The sequence below is a fragment of the Grampus griseus genome, assembly GCF_964374135.1.
Source record: "Grampus griseus genome assembly, chromosome: 12".
Taxonomy (NCBI): domain Eukaryota; kingdom Metazoa; phylum Chordata; class Mammalia; order Artiodactyla; family Delphinidae; genus Grampus; species Grampus griseus.
In genome coordinates this window covers 6,005,226-6,030,489 of record NC_139006.1, presented here as the reverse complement: position 1 = coordinate 6,030,489, position 25,264 = coordinate 6,005,226, and the positions used below count along the sequence as shown (strand labels likewise).

The following is a 25,264-nucleotide window of genomic DNA, read 5'->3' as shown; positions in this document are numbered from 1 at the left end:
AGAATTAAATTATTAAAATACTCTTGGGGCAAATCCTTTCGTATATTGTTTAGGGACTTTGGGGATGTAAATGAAAGTTCTGTTTCCCTCTGCTGGGGGATATAAAGGATCACAGTTCACTCTTTCACTGAAGAAAACACCTTTCTCTGAGCCCCTCTGAGCAAGGCGCCTCTGAGGTCATCTGGGAGATGGCAACGAATAAAACAGATGCGAACCCGGCCGCCACAGACCTGACAGGGGAGGGACAGACGATCCTACACGTATCAGTTCACACCAAGCAGTGGGATTTCTGCCAAAAGGCTACATTAAACTGAACTTCCTAAATTCCGTACCGACCATTGTTTAAGAGCGGGTAACCCTAAACATGAGCATACAACTAAAACGAGTTACATCATAAGAAACTGGTACCTTCATCATCTGCTTTTACAAATCTCGGACAATATTACACTGTGTTAGCCTATGAAACGACTTGCATTAGCTGAGTAATGTTTTAAGATGCCATACTTCTCTGAAAAATTTTTAGTATCAACAACTGCATTAGTTAGTGTAAATTATATGTTATTTTCTAAAATCCCTAATTCTCTTTGGACTGATAGTGAGGTAGTTAATAATTTATATTTACCTAAAGACTTGTAAAGAGATTAAAATTCAAATAGGAAAAAACACACCTTATCACCTCACAATCCCTGTGAGTCATCTGCTAGGTATTTTTGAACACTTATTCTTAAAGCCCAAATTAACAAGGTAAAATCAATCGATATATAATGGGCATCTGATATGTCTGATAACATTTTAAAACCACAATTTAAAATCTCTAAATAATATACTGTCATTGAAATATACTGTTTGGAACCATGTTATGTATGTGTGAATTGAGGTATACTTAAGTAAATCAGTAAAAACTTGTGTATAATTGAGGAGAAAAGGCTAGTAGCTCACAGAAAAGAAAATTATTCTCTGGGATGCAAACTATTGTCAACAAAGAAGGATCTGTATTCGTCTTGCCTCTGTAGGGTACGTCCAAAGGCAAGACATATTGCCCCCAGTGCAACATGTAATGCTGCTTTTCCTTCTTACTCTTTTTCTGACCCTCGTTCTGACTGTGGTCAACTGTGAAAATAGCGAGGGCGCCTCACTTGGGGAGGAGCCCACGTTTCTAATGGTCCTCGTGTTACCCTACGTTGGGGCCATTTTAGAAACATTCTCCCTTTGGTGAATAACATGGTGCAGGCTATCTTTGACCAGGCATCCTTTTCAGACTGACCGGTCCCTTCTGGCAGCTCTTATCCATGCTGCACTTGTCCCAGATCAGGTCCTCCATGGTATAAGGTCGTTTGGAGGCTGGCAGGGAGTCCTTGTAACCAGACATTTTGGCATTCCCCAGACAGCACCTTAGTAGCTCCAAAGGATTTAATTTCCTCATCTTGTTCCTGTGCCCATGGCCTTGTACATGCACATGTAAGGGGATGCTAGGGATAATTCGACAGGAGTGGTATGCTCCAGTTTCCCCAGTGTAGTTCAACAGCATTGTATGAGCTACATTATTTGTCAGGCTCACATCAAAGAGAGCAGCTTCGCTATCCCCTTTAGGGGGGGTGGCATTTGTAAATACATTCAAATTTGTCTTATTCAAACAGGGCAATGATTTCCATGTGACCATTTAGTAATCTCGCCAGATGTAGAAGATACCTATGTACCAAGGCTGACAAATGACCATCAAAAAGATTCCTGAAATATTTTATTTCTGGATTTGGCACATTAAATGTGTCTTCTTATAATTGGAGTCCACAATTTACAGGTCAGATTGTAAATAAAGCTGTAAGGCCCTACACATCTGCTGTATCATTCAGAATCAGAAGAGGTGGTTAAATGTCAAGACGAAATTGTGAAAAATAGCCTGGCAGGATTATGCAAAAACTGGACGGAAGCAGCCAGACGCTCTACCTATAGATTGCGAACACGAGAGCTTTAACAAACAAAAAACTGGGACCTTCATCTAAAAGACTGAGTAGGCTTATGAGACTTCCAAAGGCAGATTGTTAATGTGCTGGATGAAGCTGTGCTCTATCACTGGGCAGCACTGATAAAGGGTGTCGACACATTGCATGCACAGGTGCAAGAAGCCGAGTGACGGGGTTCACTTTAGGGTTCAACAGTCTGCGCTGTCATGTCAACCTTCCCGCAGGGATTTATAGTTCTGTGGGCGACTGACACTAACGTACCGAAGACTCACAGCATCTCTGGTAGGGAGACACTGGCCTCAACTGCTTAACAACTTCTAACTTCACTCGGTTTTCCTCTAAGGCTCAGAGATGGATAATCTGCTTCCCACTTGAGTTTCAGACTTGTGATGATAAGCTGCCCAGGAAGGTCCAGTCCCGGTGGCCCCCGAGCCTACGTGGGAAGGCGCTCTACTCCACCCGCAGCCTGCTGGGGGGAGAAGTCAATGCACCTTTCCAGTCAATGATCATCCTGAACTGCTCTGAGTTCCATCCTACAACTGTGGATGAGACACGAGAACACCTCCTAACTGTCTCCAAGAAGGTCTCACCTCTGGCCATATTTGTTCCAACTCAGATTTTTATTTTGTCTTCCCCCCAAAACCCTGCCTTTGCCCTCAAACAATAAAGTTGGGCTTTGCTCATCTCTGAACCAGGTCCTAATACCACAGCCTTACTATATTGAGAACACTGTTTCTGTCAAAGACTGACTCCAGCACTTTCTTGATGGGAACTAATTCCTCACTTGAAACCCATCACACAATGCAGAGGCTGAGAAGGATGACACAGCCTTTCTCTCTGTCATCAAAGACTATGTCCCCGCCTCCCCTGACCCGGTGCAATAGGGCATGTCTGTGAGCAAGTATCTCAGTGGCTGAAAGCTGCTGCTCTGCTCCACCAGGATTTCTTGTCTGGTCACCAGGACGTAACCAAAAGATAAAGATGACTCACTCTCAAAGACAAGGATTGACCCCTCCTTGGAAAGAACAGGCCCTACCTAACAACCTCTGCTATGTACTTATCTATGGGAACAGAAAATTAAAAAACAACAAAGCCTTTCTTCATCTTTCTTGTCAATGTGCAAGACATATTTCTAAAAACTGGATCTGCTCCCAAATGCCACAGCCACTGAGGGGAAAATGATACCAGTGCCCTTTACCTGAGTTGACACTTGTGACAGTTGGAGAGACAGGGGCAAAAAGAAAGCCTCCTTCAATGTCTGGAGTATGGCAGGAACCTAACCTCCTACACTTGATCCTCACTAAAAGAATTAGATAGAAACCATTAGAAAAATATGGCGGTCCCTGGATTATTAAGCCACGACAGTGATGGAACTGTACCTTGGGGAGCTAATGTTTTCACACTGACTTTGCACCAAAGATGGCCCTTTAAGAGTATGGTGCCACTCATTTCTAGGTGGAATGTGTAACTTTAAGAAAAACAGTACTGTAATAATACTGGGAATTATAATTGATACGTGGCAGCAATGTGTGAGCAATGTCACATAAGAAATGCCTCATAGGGACTTCCCTGGTGGTCCAGTGGGTAAGACTCTGCGCTCCCAATGCATGAGGCCCGGGTTCGATTCCTGTTTGGGGAACTAGATCCTGTATGCTGCAACTAAGAAGCCTGCATGCCGCAACTAAGAAGCCTGCATGCCGCAACTAAGACGTCTGCATGCCACAACTAAAGATCTCGCGTGCCATCAACTAAGACCCAGTGCAGACTAAATAATTAATTAATTAAAAATTATTTTAAAAAATGCCTCATAAACCCTCTTACCTACATGGTAGATAACAGGGGTCCAGGGTGCGTTTAGAAGTAGGGTGGGAAGGAACTCTCAAGAGCAAAGGATAATGGATCCTATACTATCTAAACGTAACGTACTAAGTGCTGTCACAGAGGCAACAAAGAGAAACATTGTAGCAGCAGAGTATCACATGCCTAGAATTCCATTTATTAAAAGTGTTCTTCTTTTTCCTCTCCTTTATTGTAAGCTTTAAGCATCTCCGGCTTATTCTTTTGTGCTAGCCGATGGAATTTCACTGCTCAATCCTGAGAATCTGGCTAGGAGAAAGAATCTTGAAAAGAGGAGAACACTTCTTCCCTTACAGCTCCAGAGGAGTACAGACTTCTTGCTTCAAACAGTTATTTCTGATAAAGTGGTAAACTGGGATAATCACTAAGGTATTCATTTCAGTCTGCTCCCCAGTGTGGAAACTCCCATAAAAACATAAACTCCTGTTTTCTGATTAACAAAGAAGTCTTTTAAGACATCTGTGAGATGCCTTCAGAGAGCATGGTGAGGAGCTGTAAAACGTAACCTTTCACTTCTAAAAAGGCCACTTTCTAACTGGTTGCCTTACTTGATAATTTGCTGTTCTGCTCGTAATATTTAAAGCAGCATCTGTGATTTTTTTTCCTTGAAGGAATAAATACTTGTAAGATTTCCTTATTTTATTTTTTGGTTTACCAGAAGAACTTGGTATTCTTCTCTTTTCCTTTCGTGCATAAAGTATAAATAAACGATGCACCTCTGGTTCAAACAAAATTTTAAAATCTTTGTCTTATTTAAATTATCACACCCAAATTCAGCTGGTGGATAAGAGCCACAAAAGTATGGGACAAACTCATCTGCTAGAGAACAAAAGAGAGGAACTATTTTTTTAAGGTTTTTAAAAATTAATTACACGTATATATTAATTCAGAACTGTTTTCCCCCCCCCTCTAACTTCTTCCTAAATTGGAGAGGTCAGAATCTGGTTTAACTCAACTGGCCTCCTTACCATCATGTTCCACTTAAATCCTTGTGCAGACAGCATTTATTGGGTTCTCTGCTGTTTACAGCAAGCTCTGCTCTGCTCCTGGGCCACAGAGTCCTATTCCCACTGATCCACTTAATACATGTATTGTGATTGACAGTCAATAGCCTAATCTTTGTTATAACAGATAGAGCATCATTCTTATTGTTGATAAATTATCATTCCCAGATTTCACTTAGTACAAATGGGACACGTCTTTTTCTTCTTCAAACACAAAACTCCAATCCACCTAATCTGTTCGGTCCACTGAAATGCTGCTTCTCCTCAGCTGTGTTTTACCTGCCAACATGTATTTAAAAACGAGGTAGACAAACTGAAAAGTCCAGTGCAACTTACTGTTAGTGGATATGAATGGACTTTTTGCTGTAAAATTTGAGTCATGTTTGACCAATGAAATAAACAGAAACTAAAATGCACAGCAAGCACAAGAATCAGCCCTTAATCAGTATCTTTCAAAGAATAATTTCAGCTAAGAATCTATTCACCTGCACAACATGTTGACTCTCAAAAGAATGACTGACATCATTCCATTTTTTAAAAGAGCTTAAAAAAAAAGACTCCTCTGCTTGCCTTCATAGAAAAGGGTAATTTTCTTCTTGATTAAATGTTTATTACAGAAAATAAAAGCCAAAAGAAGAAATACAAATCAGCGTAATTAAGAAGAGTCTTTTAAAATAAAACACTGAATGTGAGGGTGCTTTATTACCTGTAAAGCCCCACGCAAATGCAAAGTAGGATTAGAATCACCTCTGATATCAGGGTGGCCTCTACCCCAGTAAAAGTCTTCCTAGGGTTGAAGTAGGTGTCTGGGATGTTGTCATGCCCACAACTGCAGAAGCCAGAGTAAGAAATAAAACAGAACCACAATGCCCTCCAATCTAGTTGCCACTGGAGTCCCTCAGTGCCCCCCCTCACGAGGCCTCTCCCAGGCCGGTGTGACACCTCCTAGTAGCCATTCCTGCCCAGCGGGGGACCAGCTTATCCGGAAACTCCGCAGGGAAAGAGCAGCCCCTTTTGTCACTGGAGGTTCTAATCATAAGCAACTTGTGCTTTTATGTCAAAGTGAAGTCTCTCTTCCTGTAAGTACTACTTGTCTTCTTTGGAACTCGCGGAAATAGAAAATCCTTCTGCTGCGTGACAGACCCTGAATACTTGAAGACAATTAGGACACATTCACTTCCCTACCCAACCTTTCTGCAGGTTTAAATGTCAAAGCTGGCGATGTGAAAATTGGTGTCACTAAGCTAGCACCTACCTAACTAGTCTGGAACGTCAATCTGAGTCAAACATTTATTGCACCCTTGGTGTGTGAAGCATATAAAGGCGCCTAGTTTCTGCCCTTTAAGGATATCCAATCCAGTAGCTACAATTAATCTTAGTTAATAAACATAGTGTGCCCACTATATCTTAAGAACTTTTTATGGCTGACCTTGTTCCAGATAAAAGAAAAAAGGCTCATGTCTTTTCTTGCCAGAAATATAAGAAAATTATAAATATAATACAAAAATAAGTATTTCTTAAAAGCCTCAACACTGTTAACATCAGTATTGCTGCAAATGCACTCCATCAAGTAATGATGATGTTAAAATGAATTTATGCAACGAATGACAGATGAAAGAGTTAAGCGCCCACATGAGTGATTTTCTGTCGTAAGTAAAAGGATTCATTTTTTAAAAAAAAGAATTAACAATAAAAATATCTAATTTCAAGAAACTTGTTTGTTAGACTGTTGTATTTACATGTGCTACAGTAGAAATCTGATACACACAAATTATTGCCTGGTACTTTAGATTTTAAATATACCTAAACTGAATTTACTGAGTAATTATAACATGATGCAGAGGAACAATAAAAACTATTTTATTTTAAGGTTTTCCAATAGTGTGTATGTATACGTAAACATATGTGTATATACACATAAACATACCATAAGCTTTAAAACCTTCTCCAAAAATATTTCACGTAAGATGAACATTTAGCCTAAAGAAATGAATTCAGAACGTCTTTGGAGGTAAAAGTCACTTTAAATGTTAGCATTCTTTTCCTTATAATTCAACGGCAAGAAAATGCAAGAGAATTCTTGACTGTGCAAAACAAAACAAAACCCATTTAATAAAACAATAACAATGCTCTTTAAATAAACGTCAAACTTAAAAGTATTAAAACGTCAATTCTAGCTTTAACACTCTTACAGGTTGGTTTCTGGAAATGTGTAATATATTACCGTATGACAGCTTGTATTTTGTTATAAGACCGATTACTGCAACCTAAATTACAGAGCACGATCATACTTCCTCTCAGACCACTTCATTTGCATAATTGGAATAGATCATACGGCTCAATATCAAAGCTTAAAATTAATACAGGTCAGCATGAAAACGTAAGTTAGATAAACTAGACTAACTCGCTGTAGCAGACGGCAGCTCTGTCGCCGAGCCTGGAGCTCTGCTGCATATTTGCATTATGCTCAGTTTCATGAATCACAAGCAAATCGTTATCTAGGGTAAACTAAAGCCCATAACAAAGCTTTAGAAAGGGGCTGTAAAGATAGAGTACTTACGTAAAGGGTTATCAGGACAGGAGACAATGCAACTTATCTGGGAGGGTCTCTAACGTCCACGAGGTGGTAAACGCATTTAAATAGCGATGTGGATTCAGACGGCCTCCTCCCCACAGCATCCCAAACAAAGCAGGGCCAGGCCCTCGGGCGCTCCTGGTGCACCTGCAATGCGGATCCCTCACCCTACAATCCCACCCCGGGGCTGGCAGAAGCGGCCCCTGGGCTGTCCTCTCCTCCCCCTTCGGATTGGCTTGGGTGCGCGGTGGGGACGGACTGCAGCCTCGACTGGAGCCCTGGCAAGGGCATCCCCCTCCCCATAACGGGCTGGAAGACCCTGCAGGCAGCCGGCGCGGGAGTCGCTGCGCCTCACTTTTGCCCTCCTTTCCACCTCTTGGTTTTTCCCCCCGAGATGTCTCCGCAAGGGGACACCCTTCCCCAGCCCGTGGGTCGGGAGCACCCCTCCCCCTGCAGTGAGGGCTTTAAAAATTATCTAAATGAGTTTCTGCCGCGACAGATGCCTCCGCCCCCCCACCGGCGCCCGCAGAGCCTCACTGCAGGTACCGCCAGGTGAGCGGGGCTGGACTCGGTCACACCTCGGGCCCCGCCTCACCTGCGGGCGCGGCCGTCGCGGTCCTTCAGGCGGCTCCCCCCCTCGGCGCGGTCCTCCGGGCGGGCGGCAGCGGGGGCCTGCGGTCCATGGGCGGGGCGGCGGGCGGGGCTGGCTCCCGGCTCCGGCCCTGCCCCGGCCCGGCCGCCGAGGGAGGTCAGTGGGCACCGCCCGCCGAGCGCATCTCGCCGGCTCCCACCCGAGCGCTCGCCGCGGTGCACGCTGGGAGCGGGGGCCGGGGCGGCGAGGCCTGTCCGCGCTGACCGGGAGGGCGGCAGAGGCGCCGGCGCGGCGGCGGGTCTGTGTCTGCGGGGAGGGGCGGGGGAGGCCGATCGATACTCACTTCCTGGGGAGGGGGCGACGCCCCCCTCCCGCAGCTGTTAGGGGTTGGGGAACGGACCGAGGGGAAGGGAGGGTCTGGCCGGTGGGACGCAGGCGCAAAGCTCAGGTGCGGCCGCACTGCGGTTGCCCGGGGTAACGCGGGCCCGGGTGGGGCGCGGGGGAGGAGGAGCGAGGCGGGCGAGCGGGAGCGCGCGCGCGCTGGGCGGTGGGGGTTGGGGGGTACCCGGGACCAGCCTGGGATTGGGGGGAGGGCACGCGCGGGCGGCCAACGGGGGCGGGGGCAGGGGAGGGGGGAAGGGGAGAGGGCCGGGCGGCGCGCATGCGTGCGGCCCCCGCTCCCCTGGGGCTCGCTGGCCTCGTGCGTGCGCACGCGCGCTGTCCCCCGGAGGCGTCTGGGTGTGCGGAGCGCGCGCGCGCGGCTTGGAGGCGCACCTGTGAGGTGTCCCTTGAGGAGAGGGAGGGTGGGTGCGCGGAGTCCGCGGCCTGGGGCGCTTCAACCCCTCACTTGGAGTGAGTTGTGGGGCGGCCGAGCTGCAGTCTCTTTATTTCTTCTCTGAGTCAAGGCGGGGGCGGGGGGCGGGGGCCGGGGAGTGGGCTCGGGGTCGGAAGAAGGATGAGTGGATTAAAGAAAAGAAAAACAACCCATCACTTAGGATGGGCCTCGAGCCGGGGCGGGTGCCCGGGCATCGGTGGGAAAGGTCAGAGCGGCTACCGCGCAGCTGGGCGGCCTGGCGGCCACCGGGCCGGCCCCGGCGAGGGCAGCCTGGCCTCTGGCCTCGGCGAGCCGGCGTGGGCCCGCAGTGCCGGGGAGCGGGGGTTACAGATGGCGGCAGGGTGCGCGGCGGCGGAGGTGCAGCGGCAGGGGCGAGGCCGGGCGGAGGCCCCGCGGGAGCCGGACTCCCGAGCCGGGCTCCATTGTTGTTGGAGCTGAGGGAAGGGGGAGCAAAACAGCTTTAGAAACCCGTGAAGCCGCGCCTTGGAGCCTTTCCAGGCGGGTCCGCGGAGAGGCGGTAATGGCCGCGCCGTGGGATCAGGGAGCCAGGCTGTGTCGCGGAGAAGCTTGGCTGCATGATGTGATGTGTTTTTTTTTAGAGCGCCTCGCGTCCCAGCAGAGCCAGCCGAGCATCCTACTCAGGTGATGAGGAACCCTCCCGGCACCCAGCGCAGATCGCTGCTGCCGCTGGACGCCTCCATTGTTTGACCATAACAAGGGCCGGATTCTCAACCCAGGTAAACTGGATGGCAGCGCCGTCGAGCTCCCTCTCACCTCCCACATCCAAAGGAACCTCCTCTCCTCTTTCAGGACTTTACTCCAGTTTTCTCCCTGTGCCCTGCTTCTGATTAACTCAACATATCCACCTCCCAGACATTTCCCCATCTGGCTTAATCTTCCCGCATCTCTCTGCCAAGTCACCTCTCATTTCCCTCAAAACTCAGCTCCTTTGTGAAACCTTCCTTGCCGAACTCTAACAACTAAATCTCTCTAGGAGGAGCCTGTTCCGGACTTTTCTAGTTGATAGTTGATTGGTTGTCTTATTGCAACAAAGGAGACTAGATGTTTTTTAAAAATTCTGAGCTATTGTTTTTTTTTTTAAAGGAACGTTTTGTGATAGTTTATTGTTTTAAAAGGATCGAACTGTTTTTGTTTCTATATTTTGTCCTTTTTTGGGGGGGGGCCCTACTTCCTTGGTAGATGCACAGCTTTTTAGAACAGAAAAATGACCTTCGTGTTCAACCCACAGGTTAATTTAAATTTTAAAAATTAGTTTTAAATTAGCAAAGTAAAGCATTTTCGTTGTAAAAATGAAAACATTACAGAGATGGGCTAAAGTCTTTGACTACAAATCTCTGTCCCCAGAGATAACAACTATTATGTTTGGTGTGTATCCTTCTAGATCTTTAAAAATGTTTTTACGATCTAAACAATGTGTGTACTTGTATAATCTCTGACTGTTTTAACAAGTACAAGTGTACTCTAGCTTTCAGTTTTAGCATGTGATGCATTCACTCATTTTGCAGAACTGCTGCATCATGTTCCATAGTTTGAGTGCGCCATAGTTTATTTAGCCATTTCCTGGATTGATGGCAATGGATGTTTTAACTTGATACTTAAACAGCTTCTTTGGTTGTCCTTCTCTAGTGAAATGACATTTTAGTGAAGGGAGCACAAATCTACACTAATTACAGAGCCTAAGCTTTTATGATGGAAGTTCTCTTTGGTTCAGAAATTTACATGTAGGAGCCTCCACCCCTCCCCCCGTTGTAATTGTGACTCTACTACTTTCAAGTCCTGTGACCTTGGGGAGGACATTTAATTACTCTAAGCCTCAGTTTTCTTTTCTACAAATGATGTTAATACCTGCTCTGTCCCACCAAGTTCAGTCATATGATGTATGTGAAAGTCTTTGTAGAGTGTAAAGTGGTATATAATGTTGATTTAATTGGCGTTTGTGATCTGAAGGAATTTTTAATTTACAATATAATTTATATTTTCTTTTTTGACCAGATATGTATATTACAGAATACTACAGATAGCCAACTTTGAATGCTGTTTAATTTCTGATTTTGCTATATTTTTACCAAGTACTGTTAATACATTAGACTTCTGAAAGAGTATTTTACAAAGCACTTTTCATAGTGCTTTACATACCTTAAAAATAAGGCATAAAAATTAGTTGCCTGAGAATAAAGTATCAGCAACTTGAACACTACATAAAACTCTCATAATATGTAAACAGAACTTACTTCCTAGTGATGTAAATTTGTGTATGTGTTTTTCTGAAGCAGCAGCAGATTCAGGTTAGTTTTTATGTCCTTTGAGTAAAATGGATTCTTATGGAGTTTGCAGGCAGTATCAGAGTTTTAACGGTAAATATTTATTGAATAATGTGATGGGTATCGTTTAAAATGTAAGAAATACCATTAGGGGCTTTGTAGGTGTTTTTCTTTCATTCATATATGCATGAATGTTTGTAGTGTGGTCAGCAAAATCAACTTGACCCTGTTCTCTTGTAATTGATCTATGGGGGGAGAGGAGATCAGAAATTAAACACAATCGCGCAGCTGCGTGTAGAATCATAAACTGGTATCTGCTATGAAAGTGAAGTAGCATTGGCTATGAGAGAGTATAAAAAGGGGACCAAATTTCAGATTGCAGAAGGAGGGCCCAGGAAAGACTTTTTTGCAAAAATAAGGTTTGAGCTGAGATCTGAAGGGTGAGTAGGCGTCAGTGTAGAATGAGATGGGGGATAATTTTCCAGGCAGGGGAACAGCCTGTAGGAAGGCCCAGAAGGGGGGAAGCTTTGCCCATTCCGGGAACTGAAAGAATGACGTGTGGATAGATTATGGTGGGTGAGGGGCAAGTGTGGCTAGGCAGGGGCCAGATCGTGTAGGGTCTTGTAGGGCAGGTTAAGGATGTTTTATTTCACCCTGAGTGAAATGGGAAACCATTACAAGGGTTCGGTTTTAAGTAGGGGAGTGACATAATCAGATTTGCATGTTTAAACGACCACTCCAGCAGCTGCGTGCAGAATGTAGGGGTGGAGAGTCGAAGTGGGGGAGACCAGGTAGGCCATTTCAGAGGCCTTTCTAGAAGAGAAGTGGTCTTTCCCGTCCAGTTCACGTTGACTTTAAACTACCAGCTAAACTAAGATCAAGATAGGTATTTGATTTTAAAAATAAATAATTGATTTTAAAAATAAATAATTCTTTATTTCTAAAACGTAGGCATAAAAATGCACTTTTTTAATGCGAAAGGCACACATATGTTAAACTAATTATTCATACTATGCTTAACAGAAAAGTATCAGAGTCAAATTAAAATTTGGGGTATTTAACATGTTTTTGGTAAGTTTTGTCAAAGCAGGAATACATGAAATAAGACTGAGGCAAGGCTCTAAAATGAAAAGAAGGGAAACATTTGTAGATGCTGTTGGCTTAAAAAAATGAGAATAACAGAAAAAACAGACAAAAAAATCGAGAAAGTGACTGGGCGCACAATGTGTATATAAAAGCCATAGCTTTCTGAATACTAAAAATAACCTGGCAGAAACTAAATGGATAAACAACCAAAACAGCAGGCTCTGATCACAATGCAACAAAAAACAAGAAACAGGTAAGCACAGCCTCACCGAGACAAGTGCGGTCTGCCTGGAGGAGACCAGAAAACATCCTGAAAGATAAGACAATGTCTTAAACAGAAGGACAGGCCGTATTCCTGGATGTGATGTTTAAACGTTATAGAGATGCCCTTTTTTGGGTGAACTGGACAGAATAGTGAGTAATGAGGTGGGACAAACCCTATCTGATTGTTTAAACATATTGTAGAATCATGTTTGTTCTGTACAGGTCACTGGAACCTATTCAGCACCCCAGAGATAAACTGTATATGGGAATGTAATAAATGACAAACCATCGTGAATGCCCTTCAAATCAGGAAGAAAATATGGAAGTAAATATTAAACATCTGGAAAAAAGAGTTGTGCACGCTGAGGTGGACAGAGCACAGGCTTTGCAGTCACACAGACTTGAACTGGATTATTTTAAGTGAGGAAAGTAATACCCACCGTGCAGCTTTTGTGAGAGAGAGATACAGGTCTTCGCACCTATGGGGCACTCAAATCTGTTGCTAGTTAAAATCAATGTATTAGATTATGTACACATTTAAAACTTCTTTAAGAAGAAAGAGAAAACAAAACCCTAGGATCAAAAACTAAACCACAAAGTAGGAAAATATTTATGACAAATATAAGTGAAGAGTTAATATCTTCAACATGCAAAGGACTCACACAAATCAATGAGGAAAATCATGAAAATCCACACGTGGTTGCAGGATGTGGATAGTTCACTGGATAGAAGTATAATTTGTTCAACATTTGGAAAGATGTGTGATCTCACTCATAATCAAATAATTGGTAATTACTCCTATAGAAAAGTAAAAGTCTCTTCTCAGTAGCAACAAAACCAGAACACATTTAAGAGTAAAACACAAATGTACAAGAGCTTTATGAAAAAAGTAAAAACCTTTACCTGAAGAATTTAAAAGCTAACCTAAATAAATGGGCAGACATTACATGTTTCTGGAAGGGACGGCATCTTTGTAAAGATTGCAATACTCTACAAATTAAACTGTAACTTCAGTGTTATTCCAGTTGAAATCCCAGTGAGACTTATTTCTGGACACTTGATAAATTGCTTCTAAAATTTGTCCAGAGGACTAAATGTGCTAGAGTGGCCAAGAAATTTTTCAAGCGGAAAAATAGTGATGAACGATTTGCTATGCCAGATATCAAAACATACTGTAATGGTACAGTAATGTAAATGGTGAGCACAAGAATAGACAAGCTGGTACATGGACAAGTAGAATCCAGTAACAGACCCATATATATATATATATATATATATATAGGAATTTATTATATAATAAAGTTGGTATTTTGAAACAGTTGGGCAATGGTTGTTTGATGCATTGTATAGGGAAAAATGACTATTTGGAAAGAAAGATTCTCCTTCCCCATATTCAAAAATGACTTTTATTTGAATTAAAGAACTAACTCAAAGACAAAAACACCTATAAAAGTACTAGAAGAAAATATAAGAATTTATTATGTTGGAGGATGTATTATGTTGGGAAAAATGTTTTTGGGGTAGACCATTTAGGTAAGACCAAGGCCCCAAATCGTAAAAGGATGATAAGTTGGAACATCATCAAAGCTGATATTTCTGAGTGACAAAAAAACATCACAAGGTGACAGACTGGGGAAAAAGTTTTGGTAACATGTATAAACAAAGGATAATAGAATTGACACCATTAAGAAATGAATGGAGAATATGAATAGTTCTGAGAGAAATGAAAATATCAAAGCAATGACAGGAAATTCAACCTCACTTGTGATTAGGGGAATGGAAATTAAAACAGTGAGGTTTTTTTGGGGGGGGGGGGTGGCTCTCAGGCTAAAATTTAAAAGCTGCCCAAGGATGTAGAGAAAAAGGTACCTCGTATATTCTTGGGAACATAAAATTGGTTCGACCTTTCCAGATGACAGTTTGCCCAAACCTGTCAAAATTTTAAAAACACCCATATGCTTTCATCTAGCAGATACACTTCAAGGAATTGATGATATTCTAATAAGAAGATACAAGTTAGTTTGAATGAAGTCTGTCGCAGCATCACTTAGAATGAGGAAAAACTGAAGATGAACACAAAAAATTTGGTACCTGTACACTACGGAATGTTACGTAGCTTTTTAAAAGAGAGGTAGATTTGTATGTATTGACATAGCTTGGATAGATGTCTAGAATATATTTTTGAGCAGGTTTAATTCCGTTTCTTTGTAAGATACAAAACAAAATAGTGTGTGTGGTTGTGTGTGTGTGTGTTCTGAATAAAAATAGAGACAGATCTAGAAAGATATGTGACTACTTCTGAGGGGAAGAGAATAGGGGAGACTGAATTTTTATTTCTGGGACTGATTTTATATTTATTTCACAATGTTTTGGATTGTTGAAGTTTTTTTTTCCTTTTTACAATGAGATTTACTTGTAATGAAGATTTTACAATTTCTCACTTAATAAAGGCCTAAATTTAGACTAAAAAATTTTAAGACCTAGGACTTGCGAGGATGTAGCAAAAATGTCACACTCTTATGTTACATTAGACATATGTATCAAGAGCCTTAAAAGTAATCATATTCCTTGATGTAGCAACCACTTAGGAGCCATCAAAGGAATATTTTTATTTTTATTTATTTATTTATTTTGCGGTATGTGGGCCTCTCACTGTTGTGGCCTCTCCCGTTGCGGAGCACAGGCTCCAGACGCGCAGGCTCAGCGGCCATGGCTCACGGGCCCAGCTGCTCCGCGGCACGTGGGATCCTCCCGGACTGGGGCATGAACCTGCGTCCACTGCATCGGCAGGCGGACTCTCAACCACTGCGCCACCAGGGAAGCCCAGAGGAATATTTTTAAATACAGAGAGGCTTTGCATACAAAAGATATGTATTGTGGAATTATTTTTAAGGGTGCATTTCCTATAACTTTAAGGGTTAAGTTATGGTACATCCACTGGATAATATATTACTGGCCGTTAAAATATTTAGGAAGAAAATGTATTAAAGTGCTTATGACAATGTTGAAGGAAAATCAGGATGCAAAATTGCATACGTGATATGATTAAAACCCTTAGTTAAACAGAAGTCCCAACAACCCTCCACAAAAACCTATGATGGAAAAATGTCTAGAAGAAATTAAATGAAAATCTTAAAAGTTGTGTATTTAGGGTAGTAGGATGTAGGATGATTTAAAATTTTTTGCTTTTTTTATTTTTCAGGATTATGTTATTACATCTATAATTTGTTATTTCATTTATTTTGGAACGTTTACTTTAAAAAAGTACATCCTATGTAGAACATGTGTTAGCTGCATGGTTAATAGATACATGCCCTTTAAAAAAATAGATCTGTCTTATATATTAAAGTGTCCTCTAAAATGTTCTCTAAAAACTAATATCTAAACATTTTTTGAGTGATACATTTGGAGTAAGTTTGAATGAATTTTGTCTCTTCCAACTTTTGGAGGAAAATTGCTTCTTAGCAATATGCAGAATAAAAATAGTTCTCGTTTCTTGTAACTGTAGAATAAATGCAGAAACTTAAAACATGGGCCGTGGAATTTCCTAGGTTGACTCTTGTTAACTCTTCGTGTTCCTAACACACAGATCCAGTCCCAGAGCAAGTTGCGTTTAACTGAGTCAGGATGAGTAGCACTTAGCCAGCTGGACCAAGGGCAGAAGCATTGAGAGCCTGATTATTATGCAGGGCCTGCAAGTGACTCGGCAGAGTGGAGCTCAGGGTGCCTCGGGGTATGCAGTGTAGGTGAGGCTGAAGGGGTTATTCTAAAGGCATGTGCATTTGTTCCCTTGCCAGGGGTTAACTGTGGACCTGCAGTAGGTTCTGTGGACGTGGAGTGGCATGTGGCTTAGTGGAGGACAAAGCCGAGGAAGTGTGGTAGTGGAGATAGCGTTGCGGACATGGAAGGGCTCTGGGGGCACATAAGAAGGTACCCTACATGACCCAGATTTGAGGGTAGGGGTGCCAGTCAGGGGAGGCTTTCTAGAGAAGGTGAGCCCCGAAGGTAAATGGCAGGAACAGCAAGTGTGAGGGCCCAGAGTTCAAAGGAGTGTTGGATGGCGGGGCAGGGAGTGATTGAGGCCTAGGAGCAGACAGAACCTGGCGAGTCTGAAGAAGTTTGCTTTGGCTGGAGCTAGAATCGGAGTGGGCAGCTGTGAGAGATGAACCAGGAGAGGTAAATAGTAGCTAACGCTGATCAGAGTTTGAAAGCCTGGGACTTCCGTGGTGGTCCAGTGGTTTAAGACTCTGCTCTCCCAATGCAGGGGGCACGGTGTTCGATCCCTGATTGGGGAACTAAGATGCCGCATGCTGCATGGCCAAAAACAAAGAAACAAACAAATATATGCCATATGAATAAATTCGGAAATTACACTGAGAATTAATGGAACCCATTGAGAAACTTTAAGCGGGGTAATCAACAATCCATTTTGCATTTTAGGAAGATTACCTTACAGTGGATAATGGGTTAGAGGAAGGCAAGCCTGGAGGCTTTGCAGTGTTCCAGGGGAAGATGGTGGCCTGAATGACAGCTGAATGTCGGTGAGGTGGGTGGATAAATTCAGGAGGAATTGAGGAGATAGAGTGACAGAACTTCGTGAGTGGGAAGAGGGTTGATGGTAACCAGGTTTCTGACTTGCAATTGAGAGACTAGTGGACCCATTTACTAGAGTTGAGAACAGAGTTGGCTTTGGTGAAGAGGTGACAGATTGAGTTTTGGACGTGCTGAGTGTATGGGGCTTGTAGGACATGTAGGATCTTCCTGAGAGAATTTGCAAAGAATGATTTTATGATGCAGATACATGCTTTGTTATATGAATGACTGAGTGCTGTGCATAAATCCATTATTAAAAATCCGTGTTTCTGTGTGGTAAATTTTTCTTGGAATATGATTACACATCTATGTATTGTTTAAGATTGGGGTATCTGTCTAGCTTAGACTGGACTGTTGATGTCTTTTATATGGAGTTAAGACTTCATGACCCTGACTTTGGGTAATACTCTGGTTGCCTTTTGGGCTAGACTCTGACTCTTTGAGCAGGTGGTGGTCCTAAAGTCAGTCATCCTGTTGTCAGTACTGCTGAATAATTGGAGCGATTTCTATTGATGTTTCCAAACTGGTCGTTCCACACAGAGGTGGGCCAGGACGTAGGCAGAGGGGTGCCCTAGGTCTGATCCATCCGTAGGTGCCTACCTGGCCATTAGAAGTTGTCCTAGTCTATTTGGGCTGCCATGACAAAATACCGTAGACTGGGTGGCTACAACAACAAGTATTTATTTTTCACAGTTCTGGAGGCTGGGAGGTCCAAGATCAAGGTGCCAGTAAATTGAGTGTCTGATGAGGTCCTGCTTCCTGGTTCATAGATGCCGTCTTCTCGCTGTGTCCTCACGTGGCAGAGGGGCGAGGGAGTTCTCTGGGGTCTCTTTTATAAGGACACTCATCCCATTGTGAGGGCTCCACCCACATGACCTGATCACCTCCTAAAGGCCCCACCTCCTAACACCATCACACTGGAGTTAGGGGACACAAACATTCAGGCTGTAGCAGAAGTATGGATAGAGGTTGGAGAATCATTCACAGTGTCCTCACCGCACAGCTGGCATGGAAACCGTGGATGGGTGATATTGTGTAGGCCAGAATGAGGAGGAGCCCAGAGCAGAGCTGGGGCATATGACCCATCAAGGAAAAGGTAGGGGAGACCTTTAAATTCTCAAAAGAATTCATCAGAGAGGAGGAGGATGTCTTAGAGGACATTTGGTTAAAAGAAAATGCATTTGAAATGGCTTAAGTGAAGGGGGATTTCTGAGGAGGCCACCATGGCATCCAGGGCTGTTTCTTGGCTGAGACCCAGTGGTGGCTGGAACGTCAACAGGAATCAGTGCAGCTGCTCTCTGCCTTTGTCCCTCCTGAGTCACTGTCCCTGCCAGGTCACTTTATAGACCCAGACTTTCCATGTCCCAAGTCTAAACTCTCAGGGAAGAGCATCTGATTGGTTCAGCCCAGCTGATTGGGTTCACTGTTGCAGGGCCTACAGGGGCAGATGCGCCAGGCGGTGAGTGCAGAGGAGGGGCTCAGGAGAGGGCGGTTCCTGGCAGCTGAGGAGGAAGTTCCCAGAAGTGGCAGGGGCAGTAGTTTTAAATGTTCACAGATGTGATAAAGGGATAAGGAGTGAAACTAGATTGGGCAAATCGAAGTGTTTAGCCTAAGTTTAAAGAATCACCACAGCTAATCCAAATTGGGAGAACTACAAGATGGATAACCAGTGGCTATGGTAGATACTCATTTGGACAGAAGTTGGAAGAAGGGAGATTTTCAAAAAAATGAAGGTTAACTTTGGCGTTGTATCAGAAGAATTCAAAGTTTGATTTTAAAAAGCAGTCATTTGTGTTGCTAATACGAAAGCATTTCTACAGCTTTATTCTAACTCTAGAATATGCATTGTCTCTTGTGTCACCTGATATAAGAAATTCAGTAAAGCTATTCTAGAGCTCATTTATTTTTCATAACCTGCAAGTTCATAAAATAATCATAGCTTATTTCCACATCTAATTTTGCAGCGCCTTCCACAGTATTGTGACAGATCTTGTGAGGAAGCCCTTATTAAAGCCAGAGCAAACGTCTGTCCCAAAGGGGTTAGGTAAATGATAAAACAATTCATAAAAATAATCCGAACCCCTTTCCTTCAGAGTAAACCCCATTATGTCCCTCTGGCTTTCAAAATTATTTTTAGATGTGCATGTCAAACGTGTAGGATTAAGCTTCATAGGATTTAAGACTATTTCAATGATTCAAAATACTTGGCATCGGCCAGCAAACATAAGTCAGGTTTTTAGTTAACCAATATGCAGTAACATTACTTTATCTCTATATTATGACCTTGTGATAAGCAAGCCCCCAGACTCACAGTTAGGATCAGGGAACCTGCAGAAAGCAGGTTGTACAAATCTTCATGCTGCTTAGCAACGAGTTAGAGGTAGTAATCCACTGTGAAATTCGTTTCAGGTTCTAATGCTGTCGTGTAAATGGCCATGAAGATTTCTGAGCAAGTGTTTGAGCGCCCTCTGGAGGCGTTCTGCACGGTTAAAACAACTCCTACAAAAGGTTCTCTTTAACAGCCCGAGTTGAGAACGCGTGGACTGGATGGCTGGCCTGGTGGGGGTGTAAGTGGGGAGCAGCGAGGGCTGAGGTGGAGCCCACGGGAGCACCGGTGCTTAGGGGGAGCAGGGGTCTCCAGCAGGCTGAGCATAAGACTGTGGTGGTGAGAGCGGAGTCACAGAGGGAGAGTCCTGCGAGATGAAGGCTGCGCCCGGAGGCTCTTCAGTGGCGTAGTGATGGGTGGAGGAGTAAGTGGGAAGTGGAGCGATAGAAGTCGGGAAGATAAGCCTTGAAGAAGCCTGGGTGGGGAAATGGAGAGAGAGCATGGCAGCTAGAGAAGGCATAGGATTGAATACGGGTTTTCCTTAAGATGGAAGAGGCTTAGCGTTGGTTTAAACGCTGAGAGGAGAAAATAAGCAGAGATCAGATGAAATGGAAAGATGTGTAGGGTGGGGAGGGGGAGAGAGTTGGATTTAAAGCTCCCAGCCTGGGAGACTTGTTGGGGGAAGATGTTGCCTTTTATAGGGACTTCATATGGCGAATTAGTGATTTTCAGTTCATTGTGGGATGATAAGGAAATATTCCTGTTATGAGAGAATGTGGAATTGTCATCATGGAAATGGTTCTCATTCAAGCCAGGCAGGTGGTTGAGCTAAAAAAAAATGGAGTCAGGATGTACCTTTAGCGGACACTGGTGTTTAGAAAGAAGGAATAAAAGAAATGGTCAATGCCTTCAGCAAGGCCTGAGGAGAGGTGAGAAAGTGCAGGGAACTGGGGACAGAGGAGACGTGTGTAACCTAGGGTCAAAGAGTGAAACAGGAGCAAGGGTCTGGCCTTGCGCTCTGACGAGGGGGGCAATGGTTTTGTTTGTTTGGTTGGTTTTTCTGTTTTGTTTGGCTGCACCACACAGCTTGCAGGGTCTTAGTTCCTTCACAAAGGACTGGACCCCGGGCCCTCGGCAGTGAAAGCCCGGAGTGTCCTAACCACTGGACGGCCAGGGAACTCCCAGGGAACAGTTTTGCAGAAGAGGCGTCATGGGGGTGGGGTATAGAAGGGGGAGTGGGTGTGGGGGGGCAGGACCGGGAAGTGTAGAGGTCTGCAGGGAAGGCCAGCAGAGAAGGTGGGGAGAGGGCAGTGGTCGTAGCTGGAACAGACGGTGAGCTTCTCTGTGCTCACCCAGTGAGAGCCCTAATCAGCAGTGACTGTGGAAAGAGAATTATATTTGCCTTTCTGCTTTTACAGGTATAAGATTTAAATCTCGTATAACTTCTGAACTACCTCCTGTTTTTCTCAGATTAAGAATCTGGCCAAATGGGAGAGAATGTTTGGATCTGTTCCTGACATTCATGGTGACTCTTGCACAAGGAGAGAGTAAATGTGACCAATTTTTGATTTATTATGCTGACAGATGTCCTTCAAACATACAGGACCATTTGTAGCCTGAATAACATGTTTTCCCTTCTTTTTGGTAAAACTAATAGGATGGCTAGTAGAAGTTGTTTGGCTTCATTTTTGTAAAATATTACATTAAGAAAAAATAATAGACCCCTAATTCAAGAGTGCCAAAGTTACAGTGTGTTTAAATTTGGGAGGTGAGGCTTGAGTTCTAACTTCAGACTGCTCAGTTTTGAGTAGTAAGGCATAATATTTAAGTGTAAACTTCTGCGGAGGGCAGGGTGGGCGGGTTGCAGCTTACACCCAAGCATGTCTCCTTCTGCGGGACTGGTTTGCAGTCCTTAGAAGGCCTCAGCACTCTTATCTTCGGTGGCCTTTACCATGTCACGTATCAAACGTATTAAAAAAATGTACCCACATTCCACATGAAATTAGCTTATACAAAACTGTGAGTTAAGCTTCATTAGACTAGTTGTAGGCATTAAACATTTATTAACTTTGATTTTATGATTTTATTTTCATATTTTACATCCAGTAAATATTTTTTTCAGGTCTCAAACATTTTCATAGGCCATTGAGATGCTCATAAGCCCTAGGGCCTGTGCCGAATGAGCCTAGGGAATGAGACCCCCCCCCCCCGCCCCGTTCTGTTGCGACATCTAGGCACGTCTGGCTGGGGTGGACTTGCCAGGAGTCTGTTGGTTGGAGGCACCGAGCTGCCTCCTGGGAAAACTCCATCCTCAGGGGAGCTGAAGTAACTGTTTTAGTTAGCGATTTTCTGTTGCAAGGAGCAGAGATCCATTCCATTTTAGGAAACGGGATATGGCGTAAGGATGCACCTGGGCCAGAAAACTGTCGTTAACTAAGTCAGCTCGGAGACAAGCAGTCTCTCCAATCGACAGTGGGGTCTCAAGGCAGCTGTCTTTCCTTTGTGTCTTTTTCCTCTTGCTGCCATCTGGTTTTTTCTTTTTTCCTATCCCATCTATCTTTTCTCTACCTTACTTAGAGATTCTACTTCCTCATGACTCTGGTTTGCTGTGATTGCTCGTGACCGCTCCAGTTCCTTTGTACGTAGTAACCTTTCAGCTTCATGTCTCCTGGCTAATCACCTCATTTTCAATATTGTTTAGATTCCTGAGAGAGAGAGATTGGGAATACAACTTTGTTGCAGCTTTTACTGTTATTCCAGGCCACAGCAGAGGTCACTGTTAAGCTCATGGGTCAGGTGTCTGCACGTAGTCTAAGACCCTGTGGTGAGGTGAGATGGAGCGGTTATATGGTCTGCAGCAGCTGGGCCTATCCTTAAAGCTGAGGCCGTTCCCATCTGTAGGATTTGCAGGCACCATGATTGGCATGTGTAATTCAGCAAGGAAGAAAAAACCTGGCCCCCTCTCAACCATTTGAAATTCCTGCCCTTTAAAGTATATCCTATTAACAACCTTCATTCTGAGTCAACCCTTTGTTCCCATTTTAGAAACTAAAATCCCTAAATATATTGAAAGCATTTTTGGTTTTCCTTTTTCTCCCCATTTGATTCAGTTTCAGATGTTGCAGGGTCACTCAGGGCAGTCTGTAGGACTCCATTTCTCATGTTAGTGGTTTCTGCTGAAGTGATAGAGCTGCTTCAGATAGATGTTAGCAGAGTTGGCTTAACTCCAACCTCGTATCATTTGCATGTTTCCTTCCCCCCAGATTTCTGGGGAGCTATATAGACATATAGTAACTTAGCACCGTCCCTAGATTCCCCAAATTTAGGAGAATGTTGCATCCGAATGTTAACATGGCAGCAGTTTGATCCCTAACTCCCTTAATGTGTCATCACTTCCCAAGGAAAAGAGATGTTCCCCGAACTTTAAAATACATCTTGGAATCTATACCCAAACTACTGTTAGCAGTTTTAGAATATAGCAGAGAGGGGAGGAAGTAGATGGAATAAATAAAGTAATGATAATGATAGCTAAACTTCGTTGAGCCCTTAACAGTTTCTAGACACTGTTTTTTGTTCTTTTGTTTTTTCTCGCGGTACGCGGGCCTCTCACTGTTGTGGCCTCTCCCATTGCGGAGCACAGGCTCCGGATGCGCAGGCTCAGCGGCCGTGGCTCACGGGCCCAGCCGCTCTGCGGCATGTGGGATCTTCCCGGACCGGGGCACGAACCCGTGTCCCCTGCATCGGCAGGCGGACTCTCAACCACTGTGCCACCAGGGAAGACCATAGGCACTGTTTTAAATACTTGTCATGCGTTAATTTATTTAACCCTTAAACTACCTTATAATGTTACCTTTCAAGGTCAGTTGCCTTTTATTATCTCCATTAACCCCACTCTTAATCTGTTAGGTGAAGGTTGCACAGCTAGCGTGTGGTAAAACCAGGGTATGAACTCGTTCACCCTGCCTGTAGTCTCTGCTCCTTCAGCAGCCTCTCACCTGGAAAATAAGTGAGAAAAACAGTATTGATTTTAGACTCTCTAGGATTCCAGCCAATCCGAGTCAGTTACTCAGTATCCAGTGTGAACCTAAAACTCAGTTTGGATAAAGTTCCTATCAAGAGGCTACTTATGATACTAGAATTCCTATATCTTGAAGGGAAGTTGTGCAGGCTTGCCTGGAATTTCCTTTCTAGAGTTTCTCAGGCTTTCTCATCCTCTGTTCGGCCCTATAGGCCTTGAATTCCATATTTTTATATAAATCCTAAATATAAGTGGGTCTACCTATCTTCTGAGCTGGGACCCCACATGTATAATAGTCAGCTCTTCAAAAAGCTTTGTGATCCTAAATTCTCCATAATACAAACCTTCTACTTTTCTCTCTGCATGTTTCTAACCCAGCAGGATCCCGAGGCTTTTGTTGCCCTTCAGCCACTGTGGGCCCTGCCTCTGCCTCTTCTTCTGGAATGTCTTGGGGGTTTTGACTTCTGTCACTGTGGTAAGTTTTCCCCTTGTTTGACCGTTTTCCTCGATGGAGAATCGCCCTCAACTATTTCTAAACCGAAACTGTCTCTGGAGTTTTTTCTAAGCATGTTCCCTTTCGGACTGAGTGAGGAAGAAAGTCTCCCTGTCTCATGATTTTTCTAAGAAAGCTCTTGCCTCTCTCTGGCTTTGAGGTCTCTAGGCCTTAGACAACTTTCCTTAACTCTGAAGACAGCAGAAGCACCTTTGTCCCATCTGGAGTTCCTCTTTGTACCTCTGGAGTCTGATTTTCTTGATTTCATGTAAGCCATTGGCTACTAAAGCTTCGCTCTCTCTGTTCCATTTTCCTTTGCTGTCCTGAAGGCCTTCGGGACCAGAAACCTGCTTTTTAGACTGATGCCCTCCTGGTTTTCTTTCCCATTGGTCCTGTCTTCACTGAGATATCACAGCTTGTTTTTAAGCTGAGTTTGTTACTCCGTAAGTTTCTGGTGTTTTCTTCCAAAGTCTGAACAGCAGCTTTCTCCTTAAATTTGAGTTCCTGAAAGTCTTCTTACTGGGGACTCTGTTACATCAGTCTCTGTGCAGACATGATTCTGAGAGCAGCGTGTTTCCAGCACAAGCATTTTTTTCCTTCATTTTCTTTTGAGCCTTTGGATTTGTGATCATTTTTAAATAATTTTTTTTTCCTTCAGCTTGACTCAAGAAGACAACATATATTTTACGTAGGACAGGTATTTGTTCCTCTTTATTTGGTCATTGCTGAAATCCAAAATACTACAGTTGAACACGCAGTCTGGATCGCTGTGGTTTACGTTCATGATAAAACTTTACATTCTTGCTATGCATGGCTGGTCAGCAAGAGGAAGGAGAACCCTGTCTCAGTGGTTGTTGGCCTGGGGCATGTGGCTTCTCATCTTTTTCCCTCACTGCCAGAGGTTGAGTTCTCAGCTCTGGGCCTCTCCCTGCCCTGACTTCACGTCCCTCCTGCACGAGGAGAACTGACTCAGTGAGATAAAGGACGTTTCAGTGGCCTTTGCCGTAGTGGGTGTAGTTACCGTGCACAGTGAGAAGGTTAAGCCTGTGGGGAGGTGTGGTGTCTTTCTCTTTCCTGACTCTACTTGGCAGGGTGGGAAGGCTGGGGCTGCTCCTGACCAGCCCAGGGGAAGAGAGGCTGCTCTCCTCTCTTCCTCCGGGTGCTGGGTTGACTTCCAGGCCACGGCCCTGTCTGGAGGCCTGGGCGAGTCTACCTGGGCATGGTGGCAAATGATCTTTCTCTCTTCTCTGTCCCTTTGTGGCTCCATTCTCTCTGGTGTTGACTTGGGTCCCCTCAGTCAGCCTCCTTTTTTATGAGTAGTAAGACTTGAGATACAGGCCTAGTAGTTTATGAATTCCTGTTCTGCCCATAATTACTT

At 44.0% G+C, this 25,264-nt stretch overlaps 1 protein-coding gene and 1 long non-coding RNA gene across 3 annotated transcripts in view; one reads left to right on the top strand and one right to left on the bottom strand.

Moving 5' to 3' along the window:
* Window positions 1–8,176, bottom strand: part of CCDC92 (coiled-coil domain containing 92) — a 29,714-nt gene extending 21,538 nt beyond the window's left edge. Inside the window, exon 1 of the mRNA XM_082667309.1 lies at window positions 7,993–8,176. The gene's annotated coding sequence lies outside the window, so the exon portion shown is untranslated. The remainder of the gene's footprint in view (window positions 1–7,992) is intronic.
* Window positions 8,177–8,226: 50 nt separating this feature from the next.
* The window catches only part of LOC309830663, a 35,853-nt gene continuing 18,815 nt past the window's right edge, over window positions 8,227–25,264 (top strand). Inside the window, exons 1-3 of one of the 2 annotated variants that reach the window (XR_014297497.1) lie at window positions 8,227–8,287; window positions 9,424–9,561; window positions 23,775–23,868. This is a non-coding gene — a long non-coding RNA (uncharacterized lncRNA). Of the gene's footprint in view, window positions 8,288–8,711; window positions 8,842–9,423; window positions 9,562–23,774; window positions 23,869–25,264 lie in introns of those variants that run through there. The other variant, XR_014297498.1, reaches the window with a different exon arrangement.